The sequence below is a fragment of the Zootoca vivipara genome, chromosome 10 (genome assembly GCF_965207765.1).
Source record: "Zootoca vivipara chromosome 10, rZooViv2.hap1.1, whole genome shotgun sequence".
In the NCBI taxonomy this organism is placed as follows: Eukaryota; Metazoa; Chordata; class Lepidosauria; order Squamata; family Lacertidae; genus Zootoca; species Zootoca vivipara.
The window spans coordinates 47,534,356-47,554,430 of NC_142593.1; the positions used below are offsets into that span (position 1 = coordinate 47,534,356).

Genomic DNA, 20,075 nt, shown 5'->3' on the forward strand with positions numbered 1-20,075 from the left:
GAGGAAAAACTGGAACTGATTTGCAGGGTGACCTAATGCAGCTTTTCATCAAAAGCTTCTGGGCGCTGGAGAAATTACAGGCGAGAGATCATTGAGGAACCGTAATGTGCATGGTTGTTTTTAAATAAAAAAAAGTCCATGGTTATTAACGGACACCCTTTACTCTTAATAATCTTCGCGTTTTTGAACTTGGAGGAAGTTGCATTCACCCATCGCTCTATAAGTGTACTTTTGGGGGGATTTTCTTTTTCTTTTTGGCTTTAAAATCACTGGACAGCATCTGCCTTCTTTAATTAGGTCTCTTTCAAACAGGGCAGTGGAACTTCATAAAAATTAATGATGTCTGGCTAGGCTTGTTGTCCATGCAAGATGTATATTTATGGGGCTTTAAAAAAAAATACCCTTGGCAAGGGGACAGAAAAGCATCCTTCTGAGAGAAAGCTAGTTTTTATTTATTTATATTCCCTGCTTGTGTGAACCTGGAGTAAAAACTGAATCGTTTGATTTGACCTGGCCGGCAATAGGGTTAGGGCCCATGAATTGCTTGCGTCGTGGGTTTAAGGCCCACCTGTGTCGTGGGCTATATTGTGCTCCCTTGGATGTCTCCATGCCTGTGGAATTCATCTGGGATGCCGTGATTAGAATAGAATAGAATAGAATAGAATAGAATAGATCTTTATTGTCATTGTCCCCTTGCGGGAGCAACGAAACTTCTCGCTTGCTGTATCAACTCAGATAAGACACTCCGCATGAATTAAAATACTAATAAGCACAATACAATACAGAACAGTAAACAAATAAAATGACTTCAAAGCCCATAATTTCCATTTAAGGCCAAAATTGCTCTAGGAAAGAAACTGTTCTCGCCTTCATTGTTCTGTATCTCTGTCCCCGATGGCAGGAGCTCAAAGAAACGATGACCAGGTTGCGACGAATCTCTTGATATGTCTAGTGCCTTTCTATGGCACCTGATGGTATAGATATGTTCTAAGGTAGAGAGAGAGAACAACCAATGATACTCTCTGCTGTTCCGATAATTCTGCACAACACTGTCCTATCCCGACAAGTGCAGCTTCCGTACCACACGCATGAGCCATACGTGAGCGCGCTCTGTATGGCACAGTGATAGAAAGCAAGCGGCAACTTTTGTGGAAGGTGATTTTCCCTTAAAATTCTCAAAGAAATACAGCCTGTGCTGCACCCACCAACTTGGATGGATGGACTTGATATGTATACAGAGGATGCAGTGGTCCATGGGTTCTTGTTTCCATGGTTATGCTTTTCCTCTGCTGTTGGAGCATCCTGCCTCTGTATGCCAACTGCTGCTAATAGCAGGCAGGGAAAAGGCTGCATTCAGGTTGTGCTTGTGGGCTTTCCATGGGCATCTGTTTGGGCACGGCAAGGAAAGGATGCTGAACTCGATGGGCCTTTGGCCTGATCCAGGGAGACTCTTGCATTCCTGCCTCTCTTTTGCTCGCCAGCCTACTTTCCTCCCTCACAAGGACGATTGTGAAGGCAAAGAGTATAATTGTGTGCACTTTTCAAACAGTTTGTGTAATTACAAAGTGTGGGGTTGAACTAATGGAAAACCGCACAAGGACTTCCGTTAGCACAAAAGGGCTCCCCCGTGCACCCCCTGAAATCAACTGTGAGGGTAACCCACAGAACAGTGTATAGCAGGAGGAGAAATTGTTTTATCTGGCTGAAATACAGTGGCACCTCGGTTTTCAAACGTAATCCATTCCGGAAGACCGTTCGAGTTCTGAAACATTTGAAAACTGAAAACTCAATAGCCGACAGCTAGGCCTCAGGATCTTGTACTCAGCGGAAGCCACGTGGCATGTTTGACTTCCGAGGCATGTTTGAAAACCAAAGCATTTACTTCTGGGTTTATTGTGTTTGAAAACCAAAATGTTTGTCAACAGAGACGTTCGAAAACCGAGGTACCACTGTAGTTTCCCTTCTAGTAAAGCCAGTTTGTTTTTGAAGGATTGTTTTTTTCTATGTACCTAAACATTTTGCAAACATAGTACTAGGTGTGTGTGTGTGTGTGTGTGTGTGTGTGTGTGTGTAGAATAGCAATATTTTCCAAAATGTTACGATTGTTCAAAAGGCAGGCAGCGCCTGGCGTGGTGTTATAAAAAGCTCGAACGGAACCACACAAGCGCAGGCCTCTTTCCCTGTGATGTGGTGTGTTGTTCCTTCTCTTCAAAATTACAGCCTGCGATAGCTAATTACAAGCTTAAAGCAGAGCAGGAGTTAAACTGATTGCTGCTTTGAGATTTTGCGCTGCTCATTTCCCAGACTACACCCTGCTAAGAAACGTAGAGAGAGGCATTGGTTGGCTGGGCTGTTTGCTTGGCTGGGCTGTTTAACTTAAAAACCTTTCCCGTTCTCCATCCATCCGTATATGCATTCCTGAAATGAAACTTTGTTTGTACAACCCTATGTCGCCCACCCCACCCCCGTGTTGTCCCCACCCCCGGGGCAAGGACCTGTCTTCTTCATTTGCTCTTATTGCTCTGTAAAGCATTTCTGTGCTGTTGTTTTCAATTCTATGGAACCGTCATGGTGCAATCGGTGTGTGGGCGGGGAGAGGCTGCTTATTACAAAATGACTTATTTGGAAAGCATGAAAATCCTATCAATGAACCCTCCCTTTTCAGAGGCGGCAGCTGCCATCGTTTGCAGCGCACACATCTGTATCAAAACCCATCTATAGCGCATCGAAGGTACCAGCAGAAGGAAAAGGCCTGGCTGACTCAAGTAAGCAAGCCAAGCTCTGCTCACCAGGGAAAGGCATTATTAGCTCAGTGCTTCATAAGTGCCTCTTGAAAGTTTTGCATGTTGTGTTGCTATGATTTTAAGTAAGCGCAATGTGGAGGGACCAGGTGAGGGTGAGAAAGTGGGGGCAGGGAGGGCGTAAACAGTTGCCTATCCCAACTATGCTATTTTTATTATTTATTTACATTTATATACCACCTTTGTCTTCCAATGGTCTCAAGATGGTGTACAGGTGAAACTCGGAAAATTAGAATACTGTCGAAAAGGGCATTTACTTCAGTAATGCAACTTAAAAGGTGAAACCAATATATGAGATAGATGCATGACATGCAAAGCAAGATATGTCAAGCCTTTATTTGTTGTAATTGTAATTATTTGTCGTTAGGTGGGTCAATTATAAATGGAATGTAATTAATGAAATGTAACAGTGATGCTTATTTTTGTATTATTGTAACTGTTTGTTTATTTACTGTGGAATTTCCAAAAGAAAGCGTTTGTAAAAATTAAAAGAAAAAGAAAAAATAAGTTGCATTACTGAAATAAATGCACTTTTCAACGATATTCTAATTTTCTGAGTTTCACCTGTATGTGGTTTTCCTTCTTACAACAACCCTGTGAGGTAGGTTAGGCCAATCAGAACCTATGGAATGAAAGAGACTCTTCTGAAGCTGCTTGAGGCAGCAAAACTTCTTCCGTCCCTGGAAATATAGATCTACTCCCTTTACTGTGTTGCACTTCTTAAAGTTCACGGAGAAGACTTGAGCAGGTTAAGACATCTCAGATACATGCATGCATAAACCATCCAACCACTGGGAAGTGTGTGGTTTGTTTGCTGACTGTGCTCTGACCTTTGAATGCTGCTCAGCCTCATTTGGGGACTTGCACAAACCAACAGGTCGTCTCTCTGGGGCCTGGATTGAAATCTGCAACTTTACTATTGAACTTTAAAGCGTTCAAGTGCAGTTTGGTCTGGAGTTGGCAAGAGATGCAACCTGCGTCTCATGCAGATTGTGCTGGAGCTGGGTCTTAAATCGTCTTGGGGACGGAGACTTCTGTTGCAACATAGCGACTGGCTTACTTCAGCTGCTCACCAACCTCCTTATGATTCCATTGCTTTGGAATCTTGCCCCAGTGTCTCCCTTGCTTTAAGAATTCAAAGCGTTGGTCTTTGATACATAAATATATTCAGTCATCAGGGGCTGCACATTGGAGAGAACATGTCCCTCCTTTTTGACAGCCTGGACCAGGAGGTCAAATTGGTTTTGGAACTCAAATTTTCCCCCTTGATTTGAGGCGAGCAAGGAAGATGTGCCCTTCTGAACCCACTGCAAAAACTACGCAATTAAGGGGTTGGGGTTGTTGCCGAGGGTGAGGTGGCAAAAGAGAGCAAGATATTTGTCGCTGTTGTGTCCCATCCTCTCTTTTAAGAGTTAAGCTTTTGTCCTCTACGATTTGTGACCCACCAAGCTGGAGATTGTGAACCTCAAGTTGGCGGGCTGAATGTGCCCCCCCCCAGTTCCTTTTATCAGGTCACTCTCTGACTGACCCTGCTCCATATCACCTTAAAGTGCTTTCTGACTGGCTGGCATGTGTTCTTCTAACTCTGATAATGTCTCTTTCTTGCCTGCATGCGTAAGGGGCACCAGAGGGCGGCAGGTGGGGGGGGAGGCCTTAAAGCCAGAGGTGGTTTTAGGGTTGCATGATCGGTGTGGTCGCACTCGGTGCCGCCCTGCAGAGGGCATCAAAACAATGCTGTAGAACGGAGTGCGAGAGGCGGGGGCATGCAGAATTTTGCATCAATCAATCAATCAATCAATCTTTATTGCAGTCAAAGATCAGACAGGAATTTAGCATTGCACAGGTAAAAGTAAAGGGACCCCTGATCATTAGGTCCAGTCGCGGACAACTCTGGAGTTGCGGCACTCATCTCGCTTTACTGGCCGAGGGAGCTGGCGTACAGCTTCCGGGTCATGTGGCCAGCATGACTAAGCCGCTTCTGGTGAACCAGAGCAGCACATGGAAATGCCGTTTACCTTCCTGCTTGTACCTATTTATCTGCTTGCACTTTGACATGCTTTTGAACTGCTAGGTTGGCAGGAGCTGGGACCGAGCAACGGGAGCTCACCCCGTCACGGGGATTTGAACCGCCGACCTTCTGATCGGCAAGCCCTAGGCTCTGTGGTTTAACCCACAGTGCCACCTGCGTTGTACAGGGTGCCACTGAAATTTGAGAGCCCGAATGGGAGATGCCAGGGATTAAACATTGGGCCTTTCTACACGAAAACTGGTTTGATGGACTATGCCGAAATGGCAAAATTGACCGGAAAGGATCAAGAATCAGGAAGACCAAAACTTTAATAAGGAATGGGGAGAATTTATAATTTATCTTGGAGACCACCGTAAACAGTTAACAACATTAGCAGGACTTCAATAACACTTGTAATGAATCAAGAACTATGGATACAATGGAGTTATAAAAATTTGGATTATTAAAAAAAAGGGTACAGTAGAAAAAGGTTTAATAACTGGACCCATGGAGGGGGGAGGGGAAGTCCAGAGATTCGTGGGAATCTTGTACTTTTCGATGAGTTGTGGTATGATTGTAAATTTAAATATGTAAAACCAAATTAAAAAATTATGGGGGAGAAAGAAAGAAAACTGCTCTGCTTTGGAGCTCTCACTTGCACCTTTATACTTTTTATTAATCGGGTAATTTAAAATTGGCTGCTTGAGAGAGCTTTCCTTTGGGCCAGTAAGCTAGCTGTTTTTGTTTCCAATGTTGTAGTGCTAGTGAGTTTACGATTCATTTCTATTGCTGTAATTTGATTTCTTGGCTTTTTTGGGGGGTATTTTTATTTGATTGCTCAATTTGTGTTTGAGTTCTTAAAGTATTTTAAATAGTAATAAGTGTCTTCATAAAGTTGTGATGATGTTTTTTTGTCTGCCTGGGACTGTAAAGTTGCAGCGTGGGCTGAACGCAGCTTCACAGGTCTCTAGTTATGTGGATACCTGCAGCCTGACTTTTTGAAGGTCATTTGCTTCTCGGTAGTGGAAAGCAACCATGTGGAGGGTTTGCTGCTGCTTTCAGTGATCGATGCTGCTTTAGGACGAACATCACCTGCTCCACTTCCCATCTGCTCTACCTGTATAAATAGGTATTGCAAAAACACTAAGTTTCTAGAGCCGTGTTCTTTACAAGTACCCTAATTATATTCTGTAAAACAGATGTGCTCTAGAACTTCGGGCTATCTAATGAAGTGGAGCATACAAAACAATTGGAGGTTTTGCATCTGCATTTTCCCCCTCTTCAGTCATTGAGTGATATTTGCTAAGTTAGTCTCTAGCCTTTGTTGGCTGGTTCCTTTCCCCTGTTTTTGCATTTCACCTATGCAGAGCTGGCACAAGACTTCAGGGGGTCTTCTGTACAGCACTGCCAATGGACACACACACACAGAAAGAGAGAGAGAGAGAGAGAGAGAGAGAGAGAGAGAGAGAGAGAGAGAGAGAGAGAGAGAGAGCGCTGTGCAATTGAGCTTAGCTCTCATTCAGAAGTGGCACTGTTGCCCACCTTCTGCTAAAATGTCAGTCTGGGGCAGGGTGGGGAGCAGCAGTCTAGCAAGGTCAGGTCGGTGAGGGGCTCTTTTGAACCCCCGGAACCTGTCCGATTGCTTGCTCCACACCTGTACCCGTGTACAAGCTTCTTCCACACCTCTGCCCGCGAAATCTTTAGACAGCGTCTTCCTTGGAGTCTGTGGGTTTTGAAGTCACTGCCTTTCCCACTCAGTAGAAAGTCAGTGTACTGAGGCTGACAGAAGGACCATTATGCACAGAAGTTGTTTCCAATAAGTCAAGCTTTCCAGGATGAATGGGGGAGGAGAACTCGTGGAAACTGCAGTTGTCAGACACTTAGGAGTAGCCAACTTGGAACAGAAGTTGGCTGCCTTGTCCAGGACACCTTTCAATCCTATATGTGTAGGTTCCATGAAGAAAATGTGGAATGGTATATACGGTGTTCCAGCTCTCCTTCTGCACTGTTCTCCCCACCCCCCAAAAAAGTAGAAGAAAGTTGCCCAAGTTTTGCCTCTTATTTCCTTTTAATACCTATTGTCCAGAACTAGACTGATAATGTAGTTGGAGGTATATTAGAAGTCAGTCCTTTATTGTTTCAGAGGGGGTGGGCTGAGGAGTAATCCCTAGTTCTGTGCCTCCCCTTCCTCCTCACTGTGGAGGTCTTGTCCTTTTCCAAATGCTCTATGGGTCTGTTTGATCACTTCGATCTGTGGAACTTTCACTTTCACAACTGTCGCATGATGTTCATTCCACACCCAGTGAGAAGTCCGTCCTTTATTGTGGCAGCTTCTGTGCTGTGGAACTCCCTGCCTATTGATATTAGGCTATATTGTTTTTGATGGCTCCGTAACATTTTCCACCCTTTTGACAAGGCTACCCAGTATTATAATTTTATTTTATTTAGTTGTAGGTTTTATATTTATTCTTTAATTTGTGATGGGTCTATGTGTGTGGGGTTTTTTGTTTTGTTGTGTGTGTATGTGTGTGTACACACACACACACACACACACACACACACACACACACACACACACACGGTATATAGCACTATGGATTTTAGGTGAGCTTTTCTCCAATTGTCATATTTGTAGTTTCTGAGTTCTCTCATTAAATAAAAGAGAGGAATATAATCTGGGCGCAGCTCATTATTTTGGGAGTAAATGTGGCCAGCTCATCTTCCTTATGGGAAAACGAATGGAGCTTGTTCCAGATCCAAGTTCAACAGCCAACCACATTCACTGTGAAACCTGACTGTGTTACACTGACCAGCTACTGTATCGACGATTTAGAAAGGTTATTGTACAAAGACACTTTATTGCCCATGTTCCACATTTTGTCTTAAGCCGCTGAATACCCACAGCATGAGAAAAAATTCCCAAGTCTGTATTGCCCCTTCATTGGGGCAACAGAAATGCAGAAAACAGTGTGCAAGCTTTAGAGTCCCAGTTTACCGGTAGATGGCAAATATAGTGGGGTGTTGGGGGGAGAGCCGGGGGGGGGGACTGGGTGATGTTGAAGCTTTCATTGGGGAAACCACCCAGGTTGAAACAAGGTGCCTAAAGGCTCTGCTTCCTGCAACTCCCTCATAATAATAATACTTAACAAAATATACTGTGTTTTTCATTTTCTTCACATCCCCTTCTCAGCAAGCAAACCTGGAACAGCTGTTTGTTCAGATATGCGAGGTGACTAAGGGAATTATGTCATTCTGATATTAAGGCCTTCCTGTTTCCTATTTTGTTTTCAGTTATTGCCTGAACTTCATGTTTCCTACCCCAACTCTCCCTGTCGGGCAGTGGCTTCCTGTTTTCTCACCCAAAAACTAGGATTCTATCTACCACTCCGGTGTGTGTGTGTGTGTGTGTGTGTGTGTGTGTGTGTGTTCCTCCCTTAAATCCTTGTTTCCTAAGCACCTTTCTGAGTAACTAGACCAGAGGTCAGAAACCTTTTTCAGCCACGGGCCGGTTCACTGTTCCTTAGACCTTGTTGGGGCCGGTCTATTATTTTGGGAAAAAAATTAAAAATGAACCAATTCCTATGCCCCACAAATGACCCAGAGATGCATTTTAAATAAAGCACACATTCTACTCATGTAAAAACATGCTGATTCCCAGACCGTCCGTGGGCCGGATTGAGAAGGCAATTGGGCCGCATCCGGCCCCCGGGCCTTAGGTTGCCTACCCGTGGCCTACACACACAGATTTCTGCTCTGGCCAGGGGACAAATTAAAAAAACACTGACAATTTCCACTCCCATTTCCGTTTTTGTCAGAATTCTCCGCCAACTCTACTTGCAAGGCGTTCCGATCTTTAGGTCTAAGTTCTCCCGAGTCAGATTAGGTCGTTGAGATGGTTTTTGACAGGAGTGAAAGCCAAAACTTCTGCTTCTGCTTGTCTTGCTCTCTAGCCATAGCAAAGTGGCACACGTCTTAATGGGCTTGGGTTTATTTCTTTGTGGTCATCTGTTGTATTGTAAAGAAGCCCTTAAGCATATGCTGCTGAGTGCTCCGCAGGCAGAAATGTCATTGATGGGTGGGGTGACCTTTCCGTGACCAAAATTCATTTGGGAAGGGAAAATAGAGACGTGCTGTTGCGTTTTAAGTCGAATTTGACATTTTCCTCTGTGCCTCTCACAGATTCTTATGCCAAGTAAGGTTGACACTTAAGGACAAGACATCTGCAACACAGAAGCAGAAATTTCACCTTTGCAGGGTGTTTTGGGAACATGTGATGCTTCTATCTCTGCAGCTTTTGAGAGGGGATCTTCATTGTCCTTCCATCAGTGGAACTGTTACCGTACTTGCATTCAGGGTTGGATATACTTGGGGCCACTAAAATAAAAAATATAAGAAAAATATTATGTGCTAAGGAAATGGGGAAATGCCCTTACGCTGTATAATGCATTCTGGTCACAGTAGTATTAAAAAAAAATTTAAGCTGTCTGCTAAATGGTAACTGAAGGATCAAGGAGCTGGTATGAGGAGAGATTATAGCCTTTCCTTAATAACTCTCCCAAATTTCTCCTATGCAATACTTTTTTTAAAAAAAGCAGTCGGCAAATGTTTCTGTAAGAATGAGAATGCAAAACTGTTCTCTTCTTTTTCTTCCAAATTGCATTTTAAAAAAGAAAGCTGTTTTTAAGAAACTGCTTTTTTAAAAATCCAGTTTGTAAGGCAAACTGATACTGTTCAGGTTTTGTAGTATGTGTGACGCCCTTCCGACCCCCTCCTACCTCCTATATATTCCACCTGTCATTATTTATCAGGTGCTGTTAGGAGCAGATGAAAGCTAAATCATTGGAAAGCATAATTCAGAAGCATTCTTTCTTGTTGTGAGTACGGCATGTTTGGAAGAGTTCCGGGTATGGAGGAGCAGACACTTCTCGCCACATGAGGAGGAGTGACCAAACTGTGACATGTTCCCAGTCTTCCAAACCCCTCCCCTCTTATTCTTACAGTTCTCTGTCTTTATTCTGCACTTGGCTAGGACATCCCTTCGAACAGAGAACTTATAAAGCAGGAGACATATGGCTGCCCTATGTGTAGACTCCCGTCACTGGGCCATGCGAGGGTCCGACAGGGTGCTGAACACATCCAATGGAATGGCTGAATTGTTCATGGCACACAGGTTGGCAGCCAGCGATTTGAAAGATCACTTAATAAGTTTTTTTCCTCCCTCTTGAGAACTCCAGCAGTGGCCAGAGTTGCTCTGGGGCCTTTGAAAGCCGTTTAGTTTTATCAAAGCAACACTCCGGCAACTCCTAAATCTCTCTAATCCTATGGGGGAGAGGGAAGGAAATATTCTCACCGTTTTGTTAAAGTTCTCCAAATTTAAAAATAGCGTTCCTAATTTCCTGCTCTGCTGAGCAGCACCTTGCCTTCAAATCAAATTATGTACATCCTCCTCTAGGCCAGCCCTTTGGGGGCAGAGCTCCTGTGCGCCGGGACTAACATTTTCCTCGAAACAGCTGTTGGGAGCACGCCAAAAAGTGGGCCAGAGCAAGAAGCAGATGGCACTCTTCTGCCACAATTTAAAAGAGAGGGGAGTTTTTTTGGCTGTGTGTGTGCGTGTGCGTGTGCGTGTGTGTGTGTGTTTTTTTTGCACTATAAGCATAAACATCATAGGTTCACACAAAAACACATGCACGGATTTATTCCAAACAATACTTGAAGCCTCCTAGACAGACCTCTATTATGCAGGAAGAGCAAGGTTATGACTCTAGGTCAGAGTTAGCCATGTGGATGTGGTTCGACTAGAACTCCCATCAGCTCTACATAGTGTGGCCAGTGGCCAGGGATGATGGGGGTTAGAGTCCTAACAATATCGGGGCAGCCCCCCCCCACATTGTCTGCCCCTGCTCTAGGTAGCTGTGTGCCCTACTTTACAGTGGGCAGCCCTCTGCTTGAAAGGCTGCCTGCTCCAGAGATAGAGAATCACAAGGAGAAACCATTGTTTTCTCAAAATTTGTCTTCTGTACCTTGAAAATAAATAAAAACATTATTAAAAATTTTAAACGGGCTACCAAAAAAAAAAAAGAATTACAGTAGTAGTTTAAGTACACAATCTGTTCCGGAAGTCTGTACTTAACCTGAAGCGTACTTAACCCGAAGTGAACTTTCCCATTGAAAGTAACGGAAAGTGGATTAATCCGTTCCAGAAGGTCCGCGGAGTACTTAAACTGAAAGTACTCAAACCGAAGCGTACTTAAACCCGAGGTATGACTGTACAAGGAGAGAGAGAAGGGGCCTTGGAGCTACCCATATAGCTTGGATAGCTCTGTTGGTTAGAGCATGGAGCTGATAACATCATGGTTGCAGGATCGATCCCTGTATGGGACAGCTGCATATTCCTGCATTGCAGGGGGTTGGACTAGATGATCCTCAGGGTCCCTTCCAACTCGATGATTCTGTGGGTGGAAGGGCACACAGATCACCTGGTTACAGTCTTCCCCCCGCTATTGTGAGATGTGTGCTCTTTCTATTCAAAGTAATTCTGACTTCAGAGTCATAGAATTGTAGAGTTGGGAGGGACCCCGAGGGTCATCTAGTCCAACCCCCTGCATTGCAGGAATCTCAGCTAAAGCATCCCTGACAAATGGCTGCCCAGCCTCTGCTTAAAAACCTCCAAGGAAGGAGAGTCCAGCTTTGCAGCTTTTCGTATAAATTAGTACATGTGGATGCTAACGTTATGCAAATCTGCATCCTCTTTAGTCTTCGTCTGGTGGTTCCTCTGTTTTGATAGTGGCAGATGGATTTCAGGGTTTGCCTCGATTTGAGGGGGCCTTTGGTAGAGTGCCCTCTCGTGAGCCCTTACAGGCTTACTCTGTTCTGGTGCCAGCAAACAGCTGTAACTGCACTATTGATGCTGGCCAGGACTGCCATTTAAATTTCCCATGGCAATTCCCCCGGTACAGCATCACTCCAGGGCACTTTGGCAGGGGCGTACCCAGGATCAAAATTAGGGGGGGCAAGGGGCGGGAGGGGAGGGGCCACAGCGGGAATGTGGGTGGGGCTACGTGGCCTGCGCCCGCCCAGCTCTTCCGAGGAGGCGGCCTCACGTGCCGGGAGCGGAGCTCCAGAGGCGTGCGGGGAACGTGAGCCTATGGCTGCCTCCTCCGCGCCTCCCAGGTCTTCCGAGGAGGCGGCCCCAGGCTCCCGTTCCCAGTGCGAAGCTCCAGAGGCGTGCAGGGAACGCGAGCCTGTGGCTGCCTCCTCCGCTTACGCTCCCCGCGCGCCTCTGGAGCTTCGCGCCCGGAGCGGGAGCCTGGGGCTGCCACGCTGCGCCCCTTAGCCTTTTGCTTCTAGGGGGGGCAATTGCCCCCTCCTGCCCCCTGCCTACGCCCATGCACTTTGGGCAATTAAAATGGCAGCTCACAGGGTGTAATGTCTTTGGGCTGCAACTTCCCATCCTCTAGGGCAGGGGTGCCCAAACTTTTTTTCCAAAGAGGGCCAGATTTGATGAAGTGAACCAAAGTTGCTGAGCTTATTTTTTAGGATTTTACCCCAGGACATATACCGTGTTTCTCATATTATAAGACACGTCTTATATTTATTTTTTCCTCAAAAAAACACACTATGGCTTATTTTCAAGGGATGTCTTATTTTTCCCCTCCTCCTCCTGCCGTGGCCGGCATTGCTGCTGCGCCTTTCACTATGTCTTATTTTCGGGGTATGGCTTATATTCCTTGAATGCTTAAAAATCCTGCTATGGCTTATTTTATGCGTATGTCTTAAAATATGAGAAACAGGGTACTGCCACGGGGGCTGGATAAAATCGACCGGCGGGCTGGAATAGGCCCCCGAAACGGACTTTGAACATGCTTGCTCTAGGGAAAGGGGCATATAGAAACAGAAGACATCTCTGACCAGGAGGATGATTCCCCCTCTCCTTTATTTTCAAAGCACCACGTACATAGATGAAGCCTAATAATAATAATAATAATAATAATAATAATAATAATGTATTATTTATACCCCACTCATCAGGCTGGGCCTCCCCTGCCACTCTGGGCGGCTTCCAACAAACATTAAAATACATCAAATATCACAGATTAAAAACTTCCCTAAACAAGGCTGCCTTTAGGTATTTTCTAAATGTCAGGTAGCTGTTTATCTCTCTGACCTCTGATGGCATCTGTCTGTCTCAGGAGACGATGGAAGTATGTGTCTTCAGGGGTAAAATCAAGCCATTGGAGAGTTATAGCGCCTGCTGCGACAGTAGAGACCAATGAGGGAGAGACATGTTTTGTTGCAGCTGAGGCAGATGAAGGCGTCCGGTTGTGCTGTTGCAGATGCACCAAAGCTTTTCTTCTCTCTGCGCTCCTCCCAGCTGTCATTCCTCCTCTGGTCACTGCTGTGGATGCACAAACTGACTGACTGTTTCCAGGCGCTCCGGTCATCTGCAAGGGATTCCCACACTGCAGGGTTGGTGTTGCCAGCCTTCAGGTCCCGTTTGCAGACATCTTTGTAATGCAGATTTGGTCTACCAATGGGCCTATTGCCTGGAGCCAGTTCCCCACAGAGCACATCTCCCTGTCGACACTGGTTGAATTTTGCACAGCTGTTGCTATCAAACCGTTTTGTTTTTATTGTTCCAATGCACATGTGGGCTGCCTGCTTCGTAGTTTAAATATTGGGGGAAATGCTGGATTGGACATTATCTCTGGGAACCTTCAGAGACTAGTTTGCTATTCTCTATGGTGAGCTCACAAGTGGATTCCATTCTTTGGAGGTGACATTCTCAGCAAATAAAAGATTTTAAGTCTTCGGAGGAGGATAGTTTTGTTAGGATTTGCGCCCAGGCTATGAAATTTGTGGGTTTTTTTGTTGGACCAAACTACAAATGACCTGACCTCATTTCCTTCCTACATACATTCTAAGTACAAAATGCATCTTGAGACTTTAGTTTTTCTGCCAAAATGGCCATATAACTCTCTCTGTGTTACCGCCAACAGAGGGATGCAATCGGATACCATCAGTAGGATGTGAAAGACTTCGCTTTGTTAAATCCAATATTCTGTCCATTTTATCTCTACCGGGCAGCTGTACATCGTCTCAAAAGATGGACAGGAATTCTATTTGCCATTAAAGACTTTCTCCCCTCCCGTCTGTGAATTTCCTGCATGTATTCTATATATCCTGTGGAATTCAGTAGAGAGAAAAGCCACATTCTCCTAACATTTCGACAAGTGTATCCACTTCTCTTGCGATTCCTTGGAGGACTGGAAATGGGAGGCATGGCTTAGACAGCCCCACTTAATAATGGAATTTATTAGCAGTGATTTGCCGTGGCTTGAAAACCAATTGTAGCAAGGACTTTTCCCATTGTTTGGGAGAAGAGGTTCAAGTGGTGCTTCAGATAATAATCACTTTTGACCTGCCAGGGCTGTGCTTAATTTAAGAGGGAGGGGGGGGAAAGAATCTGCCCCCAAACAGCTCATGTTTTGCCTTGAGGAAGGATGTGACCTCTTTAAATGAAGCAGATGACCATATTCTGTCTTTTGTTCTTAATTTATTCTACATTTACTAGTCACGGAGAGGGAAAAGAAGCTAAGCAGGTCTCTCCTTTTAACTAACTCCACAAATCTTATTCCAGGGGTGCCCATGCACTCAGGATTCCTAGGGTTGCCATATGTTCTCTTTTTCCAGGACATGACCTCTTTCCCCCCATGTGTATGTAGAATAGAATAGAATAGAATAGTAATTTATTTGCCAAGTACTTACATACTTGGAATTTGCTTTGGCTAATTTTACAATGTAAACGTACTTTATACAAAATATCTGTTAAATATCTGTGTGGGGATCGGAGGGCCTTCTCGGTGGTGGCGCCTGCCCTGTGGAATGCCCTCCCAACAGATGTCAAAGAGGAAAACAACTACCAGACTTTTAGAAGACATCTGAAGGCAGCCCTGTTCAGGGAGGCTTTTAATGTTTAATAGATTATTGTGTTTTATTTTTCTGTTGGAAGCCACCCAGAGTGGCTGGGGAAACCCAGCCAGATGGGCGGGGTATAAATAATATATTATTATTATTATTATTATTATTATTATTATTATTATTATTATTATTATTATTTCAAGCAAAGAGGAGCCACTCCGACTACGCCTGGAGCTTTTGCCTTCTGTCCCTGTAGTGACTTCAGAACAGGTTGAGGTGGTTGTTGGTGCCTCTGGCGCCGAGTGAATTGCTCTAGTTGATAATGCTTGACTTTGCTATAAAACTGATTCAGGTCGTTTGCCAATTTTTGACTCCGAAGCAGAAGAATATGTTCTCTTATATTCAGAAATGTTCTGTAAATTGTTCCAAAGAGTAGCTGAGACATGTTTGAGAATTGAGTCCAAATCATAGGTTCGTTTTGCCACTATAATCTCCTTCGTCAGTGCGCTCCTAGCTTGGTTGTACAAATTTCTGTCTCCTTTCCTCGAACCCTCCTCTTTAGAATATCGGAGTTGAGCTTTCTTGATCTATAATTAATAAATGAGAGTTCAAAGTAGAAGTCTGAAAATGTGTCTGAAAATGTGTTCTCTTTTTTGCTCTTCAAAATATGGCAACCCCACCAATGCACTCAGGGGTCCGCCCCCCCTGCTGAAATTACGTCTAGAATAAGTATTATATTGTAAATAGAATAGGTGTGTGTGTGTGTGTGTGTGTAAGGTGCTCACAACAGTTTGTAAATTTGTAAATTCAGTGTACTGGAAGAAGCAAAGATCACCAGTGTTGAAGCCATGATTCTTCAACATCAACTCCGTTGGACTGGTCATGTTGTGCAGATGCCTGATGATCGTCTTCCAAAGCAACTACTCTATTCCGAACTTAACAATGGAAAGCGTAATGCTGGTGGTCAACAAAAGAGGTTTAAAGACTGTCTCAAGGCAAATCTTTAAAAATGTAGTATAAACACTGACAACTGGGAAACACTGGCTTGCGAACGCTCCAGTTGGAGAACAGCCTTTACCAAAGGTGTCATGGGCTTTGAAGAAACTCGATCTCCGGACGCAAGGGAGAAACATGCTAAGAGGAAGGCACGCTTGGCAAATCCACACCGTGATCAACTCCCGCCTGGAAACCAATGTCCCCACTGTGGAAGGACGTGTGGATCCAGAATTGGCCTCCACAGTCACTTACGGACCCATTGTTAAAACCGTGTTTATGGAAGACAATCTTAGTCGGCTACAAGTGGTCGCAGAAGAAGAGGAAGAAGAAGAAGAAGAAGAAGAAGAAGAAGAAGAAGAAGAAGAAGAAGAAGAAGAAAGAAGTGTGTGTGTGTGTCTGTAAGGTGCTCACAACAGTTTGTCCAACTTGCAAAGATGCCAACAGCCCCCCAAATCCTGGCAACACCTGTCTTATTCAATACTCCTCTGGGTTCTGAGAGGGTAATGCCCATGTACTTTGAAGTATACAGTTACAGGCAAAAGGACCACCCATTTTTAAAAATCATTATTTTAATTGAAATGTCAAGGAAGCCAACAGACTGCCATAAGCCACATTGAGGATTGCCCTGCCGTTGTGTTTGTGTTGTTAGACTTGCAGAACAGGGAAATACAAAAGATTTGGTCCCCCAATCTGGCCTTGCTTTGGCTCTGTGAATCTTAGCATGATTAGTGGAAGAGCAGAGGATAAATGCTGAAATCCTGTAAACCTTGTAAGCCTGGCTTTTCAGTGCAGTACATGCAGCGCTGTGTTTTAGTTTTAGTAGTTTCTAACACTTTGAAAGGCTAGATTCTGCCCCCACCTCATGATCCCAGCAGGCTTGGATCTCAAAGTTAAGATTTAGAGAATGTTTACCATTCAGATCTTCTTGGCTGGTTTGAAATAATCCTCTTCTCATCCATCAACCTGCTCCCTGCTTAGCTGTGCCTGTACTCCTCCATTACTTAATAAAGCACATTTCAAACCTAAGGGCCTTAATAATAATAATAATAATAATAATAATAATAATAATAATAACAACAACAATAATTTTCCTAACTTGATTGCAACATCAACCCCCCAGGTGTTGGTGTGGGGTGTTGGGGAGTGTTTTGGGGAAGCGACTGCTTGTGTGGGTAGTTTGAAACATCTGGAAGGAATATCTGCACATATCCAGACACTTACAGCCTGTTGCTTTGAAAAGCTGGCTAATTTTAAACACATACGATACTGTATCGGCGTTTGTGTGTTACTCCAACCCTTCCTCTCATCTTGAAAGAGCGCAGCTGCCTTGTGGGCATTTGCCAAAGGGTAGCATCGCATGACGTTAGATAGTTGGAGAGAGGGGGTGTGTGTCTCTCTGTAATAGGATTTAGAGTCTCTTGGCAGCTTTGGGTGGTAATGATATGTGTGAACACAACAAGCTTCTTAAGGAAACAAAGTCAAGAAGGGAACGATTCTCCCCTCTTGGGATCAGACTAATGAGGGACGATGATTTGTAGGTCTTTGATTAGGCTTAGTGAACCAACACTTTTCCAGTCAAAAGGCAATAATAATAAAGAAGAAGCAGCTGTATAAGGGATAGCCTGGCCACTGTGACCTATGCATTGGTAATCTCTAGATGGGATTACTGTAATGTGCTCTGTATGGGGTTTCATTTGAGGTTGGTGGCAAGATTACTCTCTGGAGTGTCCTATCTCACAAACCTATTCCACTGCTCCTAAAGGGGTGCTTTGGCTACCCAAAACCTATCACAACCTGCAGTTAGCAGCAACCAAGGGGAAGGCCTTCTCGGTGGTGGCCCCTCTCCCTATAAAATTGCCTCTTCTCAAAACTCCAGCAAACACCAATGCTGATTTTTTAAACAACAACAACAGCAACAACATATGTGTATTCAGGCTCTTTCGGGTGCTTAACGTCGGGATTTAATTACTGGTGCGCCTTGCATTGTCAGTTATGGTGATTTTAATGTTCTATTGTTTATTTCATTGTTTTAATCTGTGCACTGCTTTGAGACGGATTGTAATGGGTGCTACAGTATAGGAGTAATTTCATGAAAAAAACAACACCATGGAATTAATTGAATAACCACTGAAAAGCAACTTGGACTGGAAGTAATTTGCTTTCTGCTTTCCGTGCTCAGTGTTGACTGGTGCATTGAAGGGATGGACTGTGAAGGTGTTGTTGGATGCAAGCTAATTTCAGGACTGGAATGCAGATAGGATTCTAGCCTGTGGAGAATTCTGAGATATCTTATCCAACCTTAATTACTACGGCAATCTCTTAACTATAAATAATACTATCGAGAGAGGAGTTCCTCTAGAGACGAGCTGCATACAGCAGCTCACTACATGGACTGGGAAATTTCTACCATGTTGTTGCAACTCTATATATGTGTGTTCACAATGGCATGAAATCCCATGTGCTGGATAAGCCACTGTCTATAAGCGACTTGGTTTTCTGCTTGGGTCTCTTTCCTCTCATAAGGTAAAGGTAAAGGACCCCCGGACAGTTACGTCCAGTCAAAGGCAACTATGGGGTTGCAGCACTCATCTTGCTTTCAGGCCGAGGGAGCTGGCATTTGTCCACAGACAGCTTTCTGGGTCATGTGGCCAGCAGGACTAAACCACTTCTGGTGCAACGGAACACCATGATGGAAACCAGAGCGCATGGAAACACTATTTACCTTCCCGCTGCAGCAATACCTATTTATCTACTTGCACTGGTGTGCTTTCGAACTGCTAAGTTTGCAGGAGCTGGGATAGAGCAATGGGAGCTCACTCTGTCGAACCTCTGACCTTCCGATCGGCAAGCCCAAGAGGCTCAGTGGTTTAGACCACAGTGCCACCTGTGCCCCTTTCTGCTCATAAAGGAGCTTTCAAACACCTGATTTCTCAACTTTCAATTTGGTTTCATCTGTTCTTCTGCTTTAGGATTTTGCCACCTCGTAATTTATTGCTTATATTCTAGATTTCCTTCCCAAGGGAAGCTCAAACTGGCATGCAGAAACAGCCCGATTAATGCAGGCTGTGAGAATTAAACAAATTAAAGCCACATTCAGGTCAAGTAGTATTAAAAAAAACCATTGAAAGCCATAAGAATTAGTTCAATGACAAAGATTCTCCTGTTCACCTTGATGACCCTTCCCCATGCTCCAGTGAGGAGTTCCGCCAAAGTTTCATCCAAAGTGCATACAAGGGTGCAGACATTTAGAGCAAATGGTTGCAGTGGTGACCTATGTTGTGAGGTGGAACCACCGTCTCCTTGCCATGACGCTGCCACCTCATCCAGTGATATCAATGGCAGGAGGTGTCAGGGGCAGACTGGACAAAGTGGAGTGATTGGAGGCACCAGCCAGGGAAAGGCCCAAGGGAAACCCCAGAGGAGGAAGGCTCAGAGCCAGGGGATTGGTGGTGGGACACTGAGAAGAGGTCAGAGAGAGAAGATTGGGAGGAGGTGCCAAAGGGTGAAGAGGCAACAGGGTTTAGTGAGCAGGAAGAACCTGTGACAGGGAACAGTTCAGACTCTGAGGCTGAAGCAGAGGAGGGGTGGTGATCAAGAGGCTGCTGAAGAATTTGGGGGCTCTCCCTATTTTGTTCTCCTCTGCCCTGGTTTCCAAGAATGCACAGGATAATGAGGAGGGCAGAACCAGAAGTGCACAGGTGCAGTTTGAGACTGCTTGGGAAACACCCAGGAAAGGGTGGAATCTTCAGTCCTAGGAAAGGCAAGACCTACTGGGAAGGGTTGCTGAGTTGTATGCTGTTTGCTTGAATAAAGAGCTAACTTCACTGACAACAGAGCCCTGCATCTTTCATGCTGACCTGCGTCTGACTCCAGCCCTGATGGTATATTCCAGATGTTGTTGGGCTCCAGCTCCCATCATGCTCAGCCAACATGGCCAGTGGAGAGGGATGATGGGAGTCGTAGTCCAACAATACGTGGAGAACACCACATTGGCTACGCCTCTTCTGGAGCTGAGATATTGCCCTCGCTGCTCCCAAATTCCTGACTGATAAATGCCCTACTGCTGCTTGTGAAGGCCAGGTTTTATAATACATAACGGGAAGAAATTGGGCACACATGAAAAACTGCCTCGTCTAGGCAGTCTCTCTCCTGGAAAAGAATAAGGCGGGAAGAAAACTCTGCATGGCTGCTTTTGTGAAGCCTTTTGGCCCGCTTAATTTTCAAACAATTTTTCATGGGTAAATATTTAACAGATAAAATTTATAAACCCAGAAAGGCTTAGGGGGGGGGGGGAACAGGAACATATGGAAGTGGTTCTTTATGCTGATGTAAAAAATAAAGGAAAAGAGGGG

At 44.7% G+C, this 20,075-nt stretch overlaps 1 protein-coding gene across 6 annotated transcripts in view; it reads left to right on the top strand.

Annotated features, from left to right (window-relative positions):
- PDZD2 (PDZ domain containing 2) overlaps positions 1 to 20,075 on the top strand; it is a 257,387-nt gene that overhangs the window by 31,137 nt on the left and 206,175 nt on the right. Inside the window, exon 1 of one of the 6 annotated variants that reach the window (XM_088652633.1) lies at positions 2,663 to 2,765. The exons of the other annotated variants lie outside the window; for them this stretch is intronic. The gene's annotated coding sequence lies outside the window, so the exon portion shown is untranslated. Of the gene's footprint in view, positions 1 to 2,662; positions 2,766 to 20,075 lie in introns of those variants that run through there. 6 annotated transcript variants of the gene reach the window in all.